The sequence below is a fragment of the Bison bison genome, unplaced genomic scaffold (assembly GCF_000754665.1).
Source record: "Bison bison bison isolate TAMUID 2011002044 unplaced genomic scaffold, Bison_UMD1.0 scf7180017864508, whole genome shotgun sequence".
NCBI lineage: Eukaryota > Metazoa > Chordata > Mammalia > Artiodactyla > Bovidae > Bison > Bison bison.
This window is the reverse complement of record NW_011495064.1, coordinates 1,693,426-1,707,179: the sequence shown is the minus strand read 5'-3', so window position 1 is coordinate 1,707,179 and position 13,754 is coordinate 1,693,426. Positions and strand designations below refer to the sequence as shown.

Sequence of the window (13,754 nt, the reverse complement as noted above, 5' to 3'; positions counted from 1 at the left end):
TGGCCCTTTAGTGATTGAGCATCCTCAGCTGCGTCTTACCAGGAGGCAGGACCAACATCACTGAGTTACCCCGGGGTCACTGAGTTACCCTAGAAAATGTCTGGGTGCTGCCACCCACCTGCAAGGATGCTGCTGCACCCACAAGGGAACCAGGATCTCACAGGGGTCACCTGACTTCCGATCGCCCCATTTTCAAGGACGCCCTGTTGCTGTTGTTTGGTTGTTAAGTCGTGACCGAGTCTTTTGAGACCCTTTGGACTGTAGCCTGCCAGGCCCCTCTGTCCATGGATTTTCCAGGCAAGAATACTGGTGTGGGTTGCCATTTTCTCCTTCAGAGGGTCTTCCTGACCCAGGGATCAAACCCGACTCTTCCTCACTGGCAGGCGGGGTCTTTATTGTGGAGCCACCAGGGACACCCTCAGTGGCGCTCTCGTATCTTCCAGCTGGTGCTTAGGGTTCACAGCCCTTCACAAGGAGAGAAATGGCATCTGCCGCACATGTTCATAAAACTCAGGAACAGAACAGCAGAGGACAAGTGAGGCCAGACTGCTCTGGATGTCCGTCAGGATGCACCATCACGTTCCTAGCTTTGTGCTTTGGAGCAAAATGAGACTCTGTTTTCTTAACTGAAACAAAAGGATAATAATTTCACCTCTGTGGCCAGTTATGAGAACTGGAAATAATGTTGTGAATCACCAAAAAGTGGGATTATTCTCAAGGTGCCCCTTTATTAATCTGTCTATTTGGACAGTTGTCACTGAAAACACAGTGCCTGGAGACGTGGGTAGAGAGGGACCCTGACTGCAGGAGGGGCTGTGGAGTGGCTGTGCCCCGTCCCAGCCACGGGGACTCAGATGGCTTCAAGATCCAGCTAAGTCCTGGGAAAAGAGACGGAGTCCCGGGGTTACAGTAGTGAGAGCATCACACACGGGCAGACCTTCCCGAGGGACTCCGAGTGTCACATGTGGAGACGTCAGTGCTCCCCACACACATGTGAGTCAAGTCTAGCCCTTCCCCCACCATGTAGATTCCCTTCCACAGGATCAAAGCAAACAAACGTGATTGGAAAGTACTTCAGTCTTAACAAAACGACATTTAAATCTAGAAATTTCAAGTACGGCTGTTTATCAGAAAGCCTCAGCCTCCATACACCTGTGGCAGAGTGCCTAAAACTATGAAACGCTCACGGCTTTTGATAAACGGAGTCAGAACCCGATGTGGGGATTCACGTGAGTGAAGCCGAGCCCTGCTGTTTCAATCACGGTGCCTTTCTGAGCCAGGTGCTCACGTGGGGAGCAGGGGAGGAACATCGATTCCCGACACCAAGCTTTCATCTGCACTGGATTCATCCTCTCTTACTGGCATCTCTGTCGGAAAGGGAACACCTGGACCAGCAAGCAGGAGGAGAGTCACCTGAAGCCCAGGATCCCAAGGATGACCACATCCATCCTGGTCAAGGACCCGGAGCCCTTAGCTCAGTCATGTTTGTGCTAGGATTGTGTTTGTGCAGATCTAACTGCAGGGCAACTTGCAAACATCTTACAGATACTGGAGTGAAAAGGAAAGGGTCTGGAAATTGGGGACAAGCAAATATCACCACCACTTCCGAAAAGAATGGGTTCTAGAACTTGCCAGAGGGAAAGATGGAGTGAAGGGATGGTTAAGGAGCTTGGGATGGACATGTACACACGGCAATATTTAATGCAGACAGCCAACAAGGACCTGCTGTATAGCACAGGAACTCTGCTCAGTGTTATGTGGCAGCCTGGGTGGGAGGGGGATTGGAGGGAGAACGGGTACTCGTATATGTGTGGCTGAGTTCCTTTGCTGTTCACCTGAAACCATCACAGTGCTGCTGATCGGCTATACCTCAATACAAAAAAAAATAAAACAGAAGCGGTTCTAAAAACTCCAGAAGAGCAGACTTGCTCCAATTTCCAGGCAAACCCAGAAAAGGCGTGAGGCATTTGGGAAGAAAGTGGTGGTCTCTAGAGGAGCACTGCGAGTTCTCTAAGAGAAAGTCATTCCATGCTAACCTCGTTTCCTGTTTTGACGAGCTTCACCAGAACAGTCAATTAGGGGAATGCCCCAGAAAGTGTGTCTTGCTTTCAGTAAAGCATCTGAAAACCTCTCATCGGATCCTATGCGCGTAAGATACAAAAAATGCTCCAAAGGATGGTGTGACCAGGAGAATCCACGCTTGATAGGAGGAGCACCCCGAAGGAGTCCACTCACAGCGTCGTGTCAGTCCTACTGCCTCTAGTCCCACCGCGGCTGCCGGAGAGGGCCAGGATGGCCACCCCGGAGGTCTTAGTTGGACTATTCAGAGTTCTCTGCCTTGTGGCAAGTGTGGTTTGAAATGGTTCTCCACAGTTCTATAACTAGAGAAGGCTAAAAACTCCAAGGGGACAGTGCTGGTCTCTGGCTGGTTTTGCACCAGTTCTAGCTACTGGAAGCAGCAGAAATGCTCCCATGGAGGCTCAGAGGGCTCTGTGCAGTCACCATTCAACTTTAAGAGAAGGTCCTACTGTAAAGCACAGAGAATGATACTCAACTTCCTCGACAAACCATAAAGCAAAAAGAAATGTGTGTGTGAGTGTGTGTGTGTGTGTGTGTGTGTAAGTGAATCACTTTGCTGTACAACAGAAATTAACACACCGTTGTACATCAACTGTGGTGGTGGTGGTTTAGCTGCTCGGTCACGTCTGACTCTTGAGACCCCATGGACTGTAGCCCCCGGCTCCTCTGTCTGTGGGATTTCCCAGGCAAGAACACTGCAGCCGGCGGCCATCTCCTTCTCCAACACCAAGCATGCTTCCATTAAAACAACTGATTAATTAAAATATAGCTTGGAAGGAGACACTGAAAGCATATTTGTTGAATTTACAGACTGCAAGACTTCTGAGGGAAAAATGGCTCACTCACATGAGCTGGAAAACTGGGATGAAACAAGACAGAACCCCACATTTCCTTTCAAATCACAATCCACTGGAGGAGCACAAAATCAGGGCACATTTGATTCCAGCCGTGCTACTACGTACTTGAGTGCAGCCAGAAATGACAAAATGACACCCCAAAGGCTTCATCTTTACTTGTAAATTCTTTCCATAATATTAAAGCTCTTCAGTGTGTGAGACAAGTTCTAAAAATCCCTTCCCTACTTACAGGGTGACCTTGTTGTAAGAACAAAATAAGTCAGAGGTGGTAAAGTGCTTTGAAAAAGGGAAAGCTCTGAAATTCAAAATAGTGTTATTATTTGTTGTAAGGTGCTTTCCCTCCAAAAAAAGAAAGAAAAAATCTGACAGACTGCAAGTGATAAGCAGAAAATGATTCAGCGCTGAGTTCTGTTTCTCCAGCTCTAACCCCAAATTGGTAGAGCTTGCAAGCTGCCCCGCTGTTTTGTTCAGTCACTCAGTCCGACTCTTTGTGACCCCACAGACTGCAGCACACCAAACCTCCCTGTCTCTTACCATTTCCCGGAGTTCTCCCAAGTTCATATCCATTGAATTGCCATCCAACCATCTCATCCTCTGTTGCCCCCTTCTCTTGCCCTCAATCTTTCCCAGCATTAGAGTCTTTTCCAATGAGTCAACTCTTCAAATCAGGGGGCCAAAGTATCAGAGCTTCAGCTTCAGCATTAGCTGAGCCCAGCTTCAAAAGCCTAAATGCCTCTCAGACTCCAAACCCCTCTTCTGGCCATCTGCTTTTCCAAAAGTTCTTTCTGGAAGATCAGCTTTCCACTGATTAAATAATCATTCAGAAATCTCCCTTTCCAGAGCCGGGTCTTTAAAGATATAACCAGGTAAATGGCCAGAGTGGATGCCAAATGACTTCAGTTGGGGCCTTAGACTTTTGCAACGATTTTAAATTTTTTTCAGTCTCACCACTCTTGCTGCTGTTCAAAAGTTAGGTGAAAAATACACTGTATTTAGTTGCTAAATGCAAGACAGGAGAGCAGGTCTTAGTCAAGGTAACAGACAGGGATAATGACCTTAAACTTCTTTCAAGAGGGTCAGTATAATTTTACTTGGTAGTTATAGGCCTCAGAGTGGTCCCAGACTGAGCTGCCTGGTAGAACTTCCTGTGACAATATGAAGGTTCTATTATCTGTTATGTCCAATATAGCAGCCATAAGTCACAGGTGGCTATCTATATTTAAATTAATTAAGATAAAAATAAATTATAATTTTAGCTCCTCAGTCACACCAGTCACATTTTAAGTTTTCAATGGATTCTCATGGTCAGTGGTTGCCATTTTTGTCCATACGGTCCTAGACCAATCATTCTGAACCTTGGCTACACCATGGACTTACCTGGGGAGCTTTAAAAATACTGATATCAGTCCCCCCACCCCAAATTCTAGTGTGATTAGTCCTGGTGGAGCCTGGGCTTTTGAGGTTTTTTTTTTTTTAACTCCTAGGTAATTCTAATGTCTGGCCTGGGTTCAGAACCATTACTCCAAACATCTACCCACAGGGCACAGCCACAAACCCATAAATGGTCCTGGGTTCCTGGCACTCTCAGGGGCTTTGTCTCTGCTGCTCCATGATATTTTTCTGCATAGACTCTCCCTCTTCTAGAACCCAGGGGAACGTAATGAGGGAGGTGGAAGAAAAGAACCTCAGGGTAGAGTGGGGCCTCAGGAATCTTTTCACCCGCTCCTCCTAGTATTCTTTAAGGAAATTGGTGTCCCAAGTTCGAGGACTCGTCCAAGGCAAAGGCTGGCAGAACAAGGATGGGAGCTGTGTCCTCCAGACACCCCGCACATCCCTTCACTGGGATGTGGAGGTCACTGTCCCCTTCTGGAACGTGAGTGAACACAATGTAACTTTAGGATATTCATAAGCAATGGAGAAGGAGAAGGGGATGACAGGGGATGAGACAGTTGGATGGCATCATTGACTCAATGGACATGAGTTTGAGCAAGCTCCAGGAGATGGTGAAGGACAGAGAAGCCTGGCATGCTGCAGTCCATGGGATCACAAAGTGCTGGGCATGACTTAGACACTGAAAAACAACAACACAGGAAATGCAAAGATTGGTTTCAGATGAGGGTCTGAGTATCCAGAGGGCAGACGGTTCATGATCAACCTTTCCTGCTGGGCAGTGAATTGGCAGGAAGATTGGGTCCTCTCTGAGGGTACACTGTTTATCTCCTCAGCTCATCAGAATAAAGGGATTGGCAGTTTCCTCACCCAACAGACAGTGGTTAGAATACAAGGTGCTCAACCTCACAGGGTCACTCTGAGAAGCAGTGTCATGATGGATCCAGTCAGTTCCTTATCCCTGAGCAGAGTGTCAGGTGCTGGGGACAACCTGAGGGGTAAGACAGATCAGAGGCTGCCTTTATAGAACTGAAATCCGGAGGGGCAGGTGAGAGTGATAGCTAACTAATAAGTGAACAAGCAGCATAATTGTAGAGGGAATGGGGTCTCTCAGGACAGGTGGTCAGAGAGGCCCCCTGACTTGGGGACATTTGGGCTGAGACCTAGATATACATCTTGTATATACTGTTCAGGACAGTAGGGGGGTTTCAATATGATCATCATGGTCTACTGATAAATTAATTCTGAACTGTGTGAAACAGTAGGACACGGTCATTTTAAATTATTCTTATGTGTCTGCTAAGCTTAAACATGAAGACAGACAGGAATTTCTGGAAGGCAACTCCTAATGGCCTCTTTGGCCAGGTCCCCAAGAGCATGGAAATGTCCTACCAAGAGCGGGGAGGGGGTGCGATCCGGCAGAACGGGCGTGCTGATGTTTACTCACTTCAAGGAATATTTAGGTGCCATTTCCAGGGGCTCCAATGTGAAGGGTGGATTTAAAAAATCTGGGCATCTATGGTCTGTAATGAACTGTCCAGCACCCACTACACTTGGTGAGTGAAGCCTAGAGAGGCTCACGCAGAACTAGACTAGAGGTGTTGGGAAGGCCAAGCAGACTGACCCCATCCTCACCCTTGTCTTCAGAACCTGGCACAGAGAAGCCCAAAAACCCTTGTGGCATGAAACAGTGAATGAGTGGCTGATGCGCAGAGGGAAGGAGAGGGGCAGCTGAGAAGACAGAAGTCTGCAGTAGCAAGCTCAAGGTTGGTGACGATTCAGGGCCACCGTCTGTAGGCCATGATCAGAGAGGGTGTGGGAAGAGACTTCCAAATATCTCCCAGGATTTTTCTCAAGTGTCAACTTGCCAGTACTGATTCAAGAGAGGGCTTCCAGAGAGAGAAGAAAAGGCAGGGCAGACCAGACTGAGTAATAAGTGATTCAAGTTCAACACACTTCTTCTAGAAGCTGTCATAATGAGCTGTGTGGTTATGACATGGTTTCTCTGTGGTCCTAGAGAAATGAATCTCAAACATTATTTGGTCTCCTTTACATTGAGATTTAAACAGAGCTATTGAGATCATGGAGTTCAGAGGAGCCTGGAGTGCTACAGCCCATGGGGTCTCAAAGAGTCAGACACAACTTAGCGGATGAACAGCAACAATAAGTAAACAATCCATTTTTCTTTAGTTATGCTTTTAATGAAGGAAAAGGGGCAAAGATACACTGAGAGTGGCCAGCTACATAGGAAACCGACCAGACTAGCCCATGACCACAGTATGGCAGACACATCACACTGAACGTCGAGTCCACGGCGGTTGGAATCAGGTCCCAGGGCCAGCCCTTCCCCCGCACTCGGCTGTGGGCAGCAGGTAGAGGTGATGCAGAGGGGCTGAGTCCTGTGTCATTTTCAAGCAAGTGTGTCATAAAGTTTCCTGTTTCATCTCCCAGTTATTCTGAAACAAAAACATGCACGAAAAACACAGGTCACTGCCAACCGCATTGAGACACAGTCACTCCAGTACATGGAAACCGAAAAGGGAAAGACAGATCGTAAATGCCACAGCAAGATGGGGAATCAAATTTATCAGCATCTATTCAAATGGTGATAATCAACAAAAACTGCGGTGGGGATGGGGGTGGGCGGGGCATCTGTTCAAAAATAATTCAGAAAGAGGCTGTAAAGGCAGATGTTCCCAGAAGCCCACTGCCTGTTTACTGAAAAGTTGAAGTCAATTCTGCCTCCTCCGGGTCCAGGTCTAAGTCTGGGGCACACCATGGCACTATCCCTATGTGCCCTTGTTGGTCTAGCTGAAGTCAGATAGGACTCCCTGGACAACCCTGGTGTTGGCCCAGGTGATACTCTGAGAGCCTCTCCTCAGGGGTCCAAAGAGACTTAAAAGAAGTCACCACGGAATTGTAGTTGGATGCAGGTGGGTGCAGAGGATGGTGTCTGAACTTCTGGTCCCCTCTCCCCTTCCCATTCAAGAGAGCTGGTCTCCCAGGGACCTCACAGCATTGTGAGCACACAAGCTTGTACCGAGCAGCCTCAGCGAGGTAGGAGGAAGGAGAGATGGTAAGGGCGGGGGGTCTTGTCCAAGCAAAGACCCTGAAGGACAGCACAGGGCTGAAGACAACTCCAGAGACTATGATTCTATTGAAAACTGCTTTGTCCACTTGAGGCTGGTATGGTTTGGCTCCCAAGCAGCACATTGTGGAGACTCACCCTTAATTCTCCCAAACAAGTGAAAGAACAGGTTCAGAGACAGACAGAGGGATGGCTTGATTCATGAATACAACCGGTCCAACCTCTCCCCAAAAATGGGCTTTGCACTTCAATCTGCTGCTCAGACCTTGGAGGAGGAAGAGAGAAATGGAGACGGCACTGTCATGGGAGCAAAGTCATGCCCACACCTGCCCACTCCTCCCATCGCATTCTCTGACCAGCCACCACTGATGGTCGGAGAGGGGATGCACTCTGCCCAGGACTGCTCAGAACTTCCTTGCACACCCTGTCATCACTTCCACATGCCATCTTTCCTGGATGTGACCCTGAGTTCACTCGGAAAGCCAGCTGCCTGGGCCCCTCTCCCTTTCCTGACTTTTGTTAATGGCACAAAACTTTCTGCAAAAAAGGTTGGGAGCACGGGGCGCTGCATGATTTTGGAAAAGCTCCATCCTTCTGGAAGAGATTCATTCACAATGCACAGTAACATGCAGAAGACCGTGAGAAGTTAGGAAATAAAGAAAGCCATTTAAATTAATTTCTTGTGTGCTTCCCAAACATATCTGGAGTGGAACCCCTCTTACACTGGAACCTCTGCCGACAGGGTTCCACTGGGCAACAGAGAGCAGAGCTTTACTTAGACTGAGTCCTTGCTGTCCTGACTCACAGGGCAATTGTGACAGTCTATTTCTTGGAACTCTGTATTGCTTTTCCTCAATATTTTCCCTCTAAGGTCCCCCACATACAAGTTCACTGAATCACACAAACTCCTGCAGCCTTTTTTTTCTCTCTCTCATAAGCCTCCTTCACTAGTGACCTTTCTGAGTGATGATGAACCTGGCTTGTGCTTGTTAACATCCTGGGGAGAACGCTGCCCACCTGAGCCTGTTGGGAATACCAGTTTCCTACTGTGTGTTCAATGAGCTAGCATTTTCTAATGTGACTTAATATCTGAATCTGGGCCCAAGATTTTATATGCAGTGCCTTCCTGGGTGGGCAAAGAGAAACAGGAACTAAGGCACGCATCAGTAGCTGACATGGGTGGAAGGGGCGACCTGGTTCCTCTAGTTTGAAATAGAGAGGCAGCTAAGGAACCTATGCTCCTCTCCAGTTCTGAGTGGGAAGGAAAAACCAAAGTGCAAGAGCCCAGGCAGGATTTGGTATGCATCACTTGACCATGTGGACCTGGACCAAAATAACAACGGGGGGAGCGCGGGGGTGGGGGGGGAGGTGTCATCTGGTCAACCTACATTTTACAGATATACAGAGTGAGGAAGTTGGCAGTCTTTTCAGGGTCACTCTGGGAAAGACTTTGCTGGGAATGAGACCCAGGTCTCTTCTACCTTCATCCCTAGATTCTGAATTCTAGCTTTTCACTGTAAAACCTGATCTAGCTGGTATGGGAGTTTTTGCATGCATAAATCAAATCCTGAGTGATGCCACATTGACCGGGCTGTCCAGTTATCATTGAAGAAACTTAAGATTTTACATCCAGGGACTCTAAAAGTTTTGCCCTTAATTCAGAGCTGACCACACAGATGGCTTCCCATATGCCAGCATACACTGGGATGGAGCAGAGACCACAGCACTTCTTTTGCATTGGGATATTCTAGAGAAACTCCTGGTCACACGTTACTCCTCCCAGTTTGACTGAGCTGTGTTCTTCCTGCAAGTCTCTAGCATTTGGGGGACCCCCATGTGCTCGCCCCACTGTGGGTACCCAGCTCCACTTTTCCTCAAATCTGTACATCACACTGTGAATACGAGTCCTCATCAGGGACCTGAGATGCAGCCCAGGCAATTCCCTGGATGCTCCCCAAGCCAGGTCTCAGATTACACCCTTTCGGCTCCTTATGGCAGAGAAGAGTCCTCAGCCTGGGAAACTGAGAAGTGGAGAGAGACAGAGCTCAGACATCCACCCCAACTGGATGGGTCACAGGTCAGGGCGTTTCCCCTCGATTCCATCCAAGCTTATACTTCCCAGGTGGTAGGAATAGAGCAGGAATACTGGAGTGGGTTGCCATTTTCTCCCTCAGGGGATCTTCTCAACTTAAGGATCAAACCCGCATCTCCTGAGTCTCATTCATTGGAGGCCGATTCAATACCGTTGAGCCAGCAGAGAGAGTGGGACAGGACTTAGCAACTAAACAACAACAAATACTTGGGCAGGGAAATGGGGAAGCAAAGAGCACACACTTCAACTTGCTGTAACATCCTTGACAGTGCCGAAACCCCAGTGCCAAAACCCTAGACCAGAGCCCCCAGCCACCCACGTGCAAAACACATACTCGAGCCATCGAGGGCTCCATCAGCTCCTGGGAAAATGATGGGCCAGGCGCTCACATCCTGTTCGTGTTGATTCATATCGGCTTCGGATGGGGTTGGAAGCCAACTTTTTTGAGCTTTTGAAACTGTTGCCAGGAGGGTGTGGCAAGCTTGGCAATGCCAAGGTGCATGCTCTCAGAAAATGAAAAGCTAGAGGACACGCTCAGCAGACATCATTGTTTCTCGCAGACTAATTTTAAGGATAAGTAATATGGATCCCCTGTGTTAATGATTCAGCTTTCGTGCTACGAGAGATGTCAGGGCAGGGGAAAGAGGAGCCACCCTTGAGAGGCCCCCTCCCCTTGTTTCTGGGGAGGGCCCTGTTTTTAGAACAAAAGCCACATAACCCCGAGCAGACATAGAACCTTTTCTGAGGGGACCTCCCCGAGAAGCAGTTTTTGCGAAGTGTTCCATGCATCATTACAGACCTACCCATGGTTCAGGAAGTCTCAGCCTTTAACAAAGCCATCAGCAGAGTGCGAGCCTGTCCCAGGGCTGCCACAAACACAAGCAGCATCCTGTAGTTCATTGTTTGTTGAGCTCATCCCATCCCATCCCAGATACTAGTCTGGATGTGTGTTTTCTGTGAGCATCTGCCCTCTCAGACTGCTGCTACAGGAGCATCTTTCTCACCTGGGAGGCAGGGGAAGTTCAGCCACCAGCTGGTACCTGGTAGCACTCAGCCTCCAGTCCAGCATCCTGATCGTGACACTGCTCCACCTTCTAGGATGAACAGGAGTTCATGGGTGATTGACCCTGAGCCCCGGGGATCTCGGAAATTTGTCCACCTTTTGGTACCAAAAGGGACCCACAAAATACCTCCCTCTGTTAATACTGAAGGTTTCCACAAATGGAGACGAGGGTGGGCAGCCCAAGGACAGGGCCTCACTCAATTATTTCCTAGTTTAGTCAATCCCCCTCCCCTTGGTCACCTTCTCTATCCATGAAAAAATCCTCTTTTCAAAGAATTAAACCTCAAAAACATTTTAGCAGATCTATAGTCTGGTTGACATTGTAAAAGGTCAAAGTTACAGGTAACCTTGCTATACTGTTACGAAGGGATGCAAAGGTCTTTCTGAAAGGCTGGTTTTACTTCTAAAGTTGGACTAAAACATATGAAGGGAATCTCAGCATTAAAGGGGACAACAGAGACAATCTTTAGGCCTTTAGGTTTTCACCCTTGGCCCATGGCCCTAACTAATGGTCCTCAATATGGACCTCTGGACCAACAGTATCATCTGAGAATTTTCATAAATGCAGATTTTCAGGGTGTGCCCTAGACCTTCTAAATCGGAAACTCTGGCAATGGGACCCAGGGATGTCTCTTTTCACAAGTGCCCAAATGATTGTGACACACACCCGAGTATCACCAATGGCAAGTGATCCTGGGCTGTGGGCTCATGACCACGACCATGACCATGGCAGCTCAGCTGTCTACTGATGCTCTCTGTTTGGTCAGCTGTCCCCAGGCTCCTCACGGGATGGCTCTGCCCTGACACGCCGCAGTGGGAGGAGAGAACCGGCAGCCCCGAAGCCAGCTGAGACTGGCAGCACGGTCTGGGGTGACCTGGGAAGAAAGGCCGGCACAGCTCATTCCATAATCCTCTTTCCCAGACGCTGTGCATCTGCAGAGCGTGGGACTGACACCGTGGGATTCTACACCTGTACCCGGGAATCCCCCACCACATCACATCTCTTTCCTGGCCAAGCCCTCTCCTCCCACACATAGCCTTCCTCTCCCCCACGCTCTCTGCCTGGGGAGAATCCTTGAGCCATGATGTCTATTGGTGTTGCTCTCAAATAGGAGACTAGAGCATGCCTTTACCTGACTGCCACTCTGAGAGGAGAGGGGAGCACAGACCCCCTCTGCTTTGGAGCCCCGCTCACTCCCGGTGGTGAACAGGTAGGGGGCTGACAGCTGAAGGCTCACAGACGGATAGGTAGCTGGCAACACATGACCAGGTCAAAAAAAAAAAAGTTTTAAAAAAATAGTTTGTTTATCATTTTAAAAAAACTAACCTCATACAGGAAGTATGAGAAGAAGAAGAAGAAAAACACAGCCCCAGGCTACAATGCTGAACGTGGCAGCCTTGGATACAAACCAAGGGAAGGTCCTGCCGTTCCCATTCCCACTTTGCAGGGGTGCTGGGAACAGGTAGGGTAGGGCACTGGGCAAGGGTGGGGACTTACAAAGAGGGGGGCTGCAGGAGAGAAAGGGACCGTGAGCCCCGAGGCACAGCCTCGCCACACACAGGCGGAGGACGGCGCCCCGTCCGGGGCCCTCCAGGCGGGGACGGCTGTCCCAGCCAGACGTGGAGAAGAGACGCCTAAAATGGAAACTGCCCTCCGAGAGTCTCCCCCGTGTCCGCCCCTGCTGTCCCACGTTCTGCCCTTTGTGTGTTTCAAGACCAGATCATGCTCACCGCACCCCACACGCCTTCCAAAGCCAACAGCAGTCAGCTAGGCAGACCCCACCATCCCAGGCCTTCCATCCAAGCCGGTGGCTGGGCACCCCTTCAGGACCACAAACCCAAACTGGCCAGCCTTGTTTTGGTTTGAAGGGCATGGACATGAGGCCACCCAAGGCAGACAGGAGTCACGTAGGACCCCTAAACCAGGGCCATCTGTCCTCCCTGAATGTGGCTCAAATGGATTTTTTTTTTTTAATGGGGGCCAGAAACTCACAATGTCCACCCAAGAATTCAAATGAGGAAAAACAATGAGACTCAAGAACATTTCCTCTTTCATAGCACGAAATAGTAAGAGGATAGGAAACAGGAATCTTCCCTCCTCATCATGAAAAAAAAAAATACAAACGCTCTCAATGTGCCCACACTGGAAAGACACCAACGAAATGACTCCAAGTCATGACTATCGCTGTCAAAGAAAGCCATTTAAAAAAGAAAGAAAGAAAGAAAGAAAAAGAAAAAAAACTCTGCACACCCAAAAATCTCAAAATAGAACCAAAACCTGCAAATCATACTCAGGCGTCTATTGTGAACCTATGTTTTAGCATGCTCTTGAAAAGGTTAATAATTTTCCTACCGAAACTGAATGTGGGTTGTGAAAGAACATTAAAATGAAGAAAATTTCCCCGTGGCTGCTATTTTATTATCACCAAAGCCATCAAGTTTCAGTTTGAGTTATTTGTATTTATTTGTGAAAACAAAGATTAGATAAGTAGAAACATAAACCTCATCCTAATTATTGCCCTGGAGTATCTGATTTTTCAGACAAAAAAAGAAAAAAGAAAGAGCATCAGACACACACTCAAGGCATGAGAATTCAAAACAACAGAGGGGAGAGAGACGGTCCTGTTATCTCATCCTATCACTTGAAAAAATGTATTGTCTCATGTCAAACATTAATATTTGTTTACAATCTGTAACAGCCACACGAGAGGCAACGGGTACTTTGAGTCGTTAAAACTTTGGTCCACTGTAGGCTCAGGTAGAGAACTATTTTTTTTAAGCTGCAAACTTTCATGTTTTTGTTTTACACTTGCAAAACTGCAGTCCCAGCCATATATTTCCATGTTGAAGTCTTGAAAAAAGGGAAATTGAGGAGTTTCTTGAAAACATCCAATTCTGAGCCTTGAGATACTTTCCAAGCAGTTGAGCTGGGATGAAACCTGGGGTGGAGATGCAAAGCTGGATTTTAACTCAAATGGGTCTCAGATGCCAGGTAAGCAGCTTGTTTTCTGCAGTTTTTCAAAGAAATCCTCTGGATGAAATGGTTAATCAAAATCATGGGTGAGCAAAAACCTCTCTCCACGTTCTGCCGGCACAACATAAACAGCAGAATGAAAAAAATAACATGCAAAAAGACCTGCAGTGGTCTCACATCACCGAACAAACTGTTTTTCTACCTATTTTGTG

General features: G+C 48.0%; 1 long non-coding RNA gene across 2 annotated transcripts in view; it reads right to left on the bottom strand.

The window, feature by feature from the left end:
- Positions 1 to 6,504: 6,504 nt before the first annotated feature.
- LOC104980780 overlaps positions 6,505 to 13,754 on the bottom strand; it is a 63,068-nt gene continuing 55,818 nt past the window's right edge. For both annotated transcript variants that reach the window (XR_824301.1, XR_824300.1), the window contains 2 exons: positions 7,552 to 7,678; positions 6,505 to 6,781 (listed from right to left, as the gene is read on the bottom strand). This is a non-coding gene — a long non-coding RNA (uncharacterized LOC104980780). The remainder of the gene's footprint in view (positions 6,782 to 7,551; positions 7,679 to 13,754) is intronic.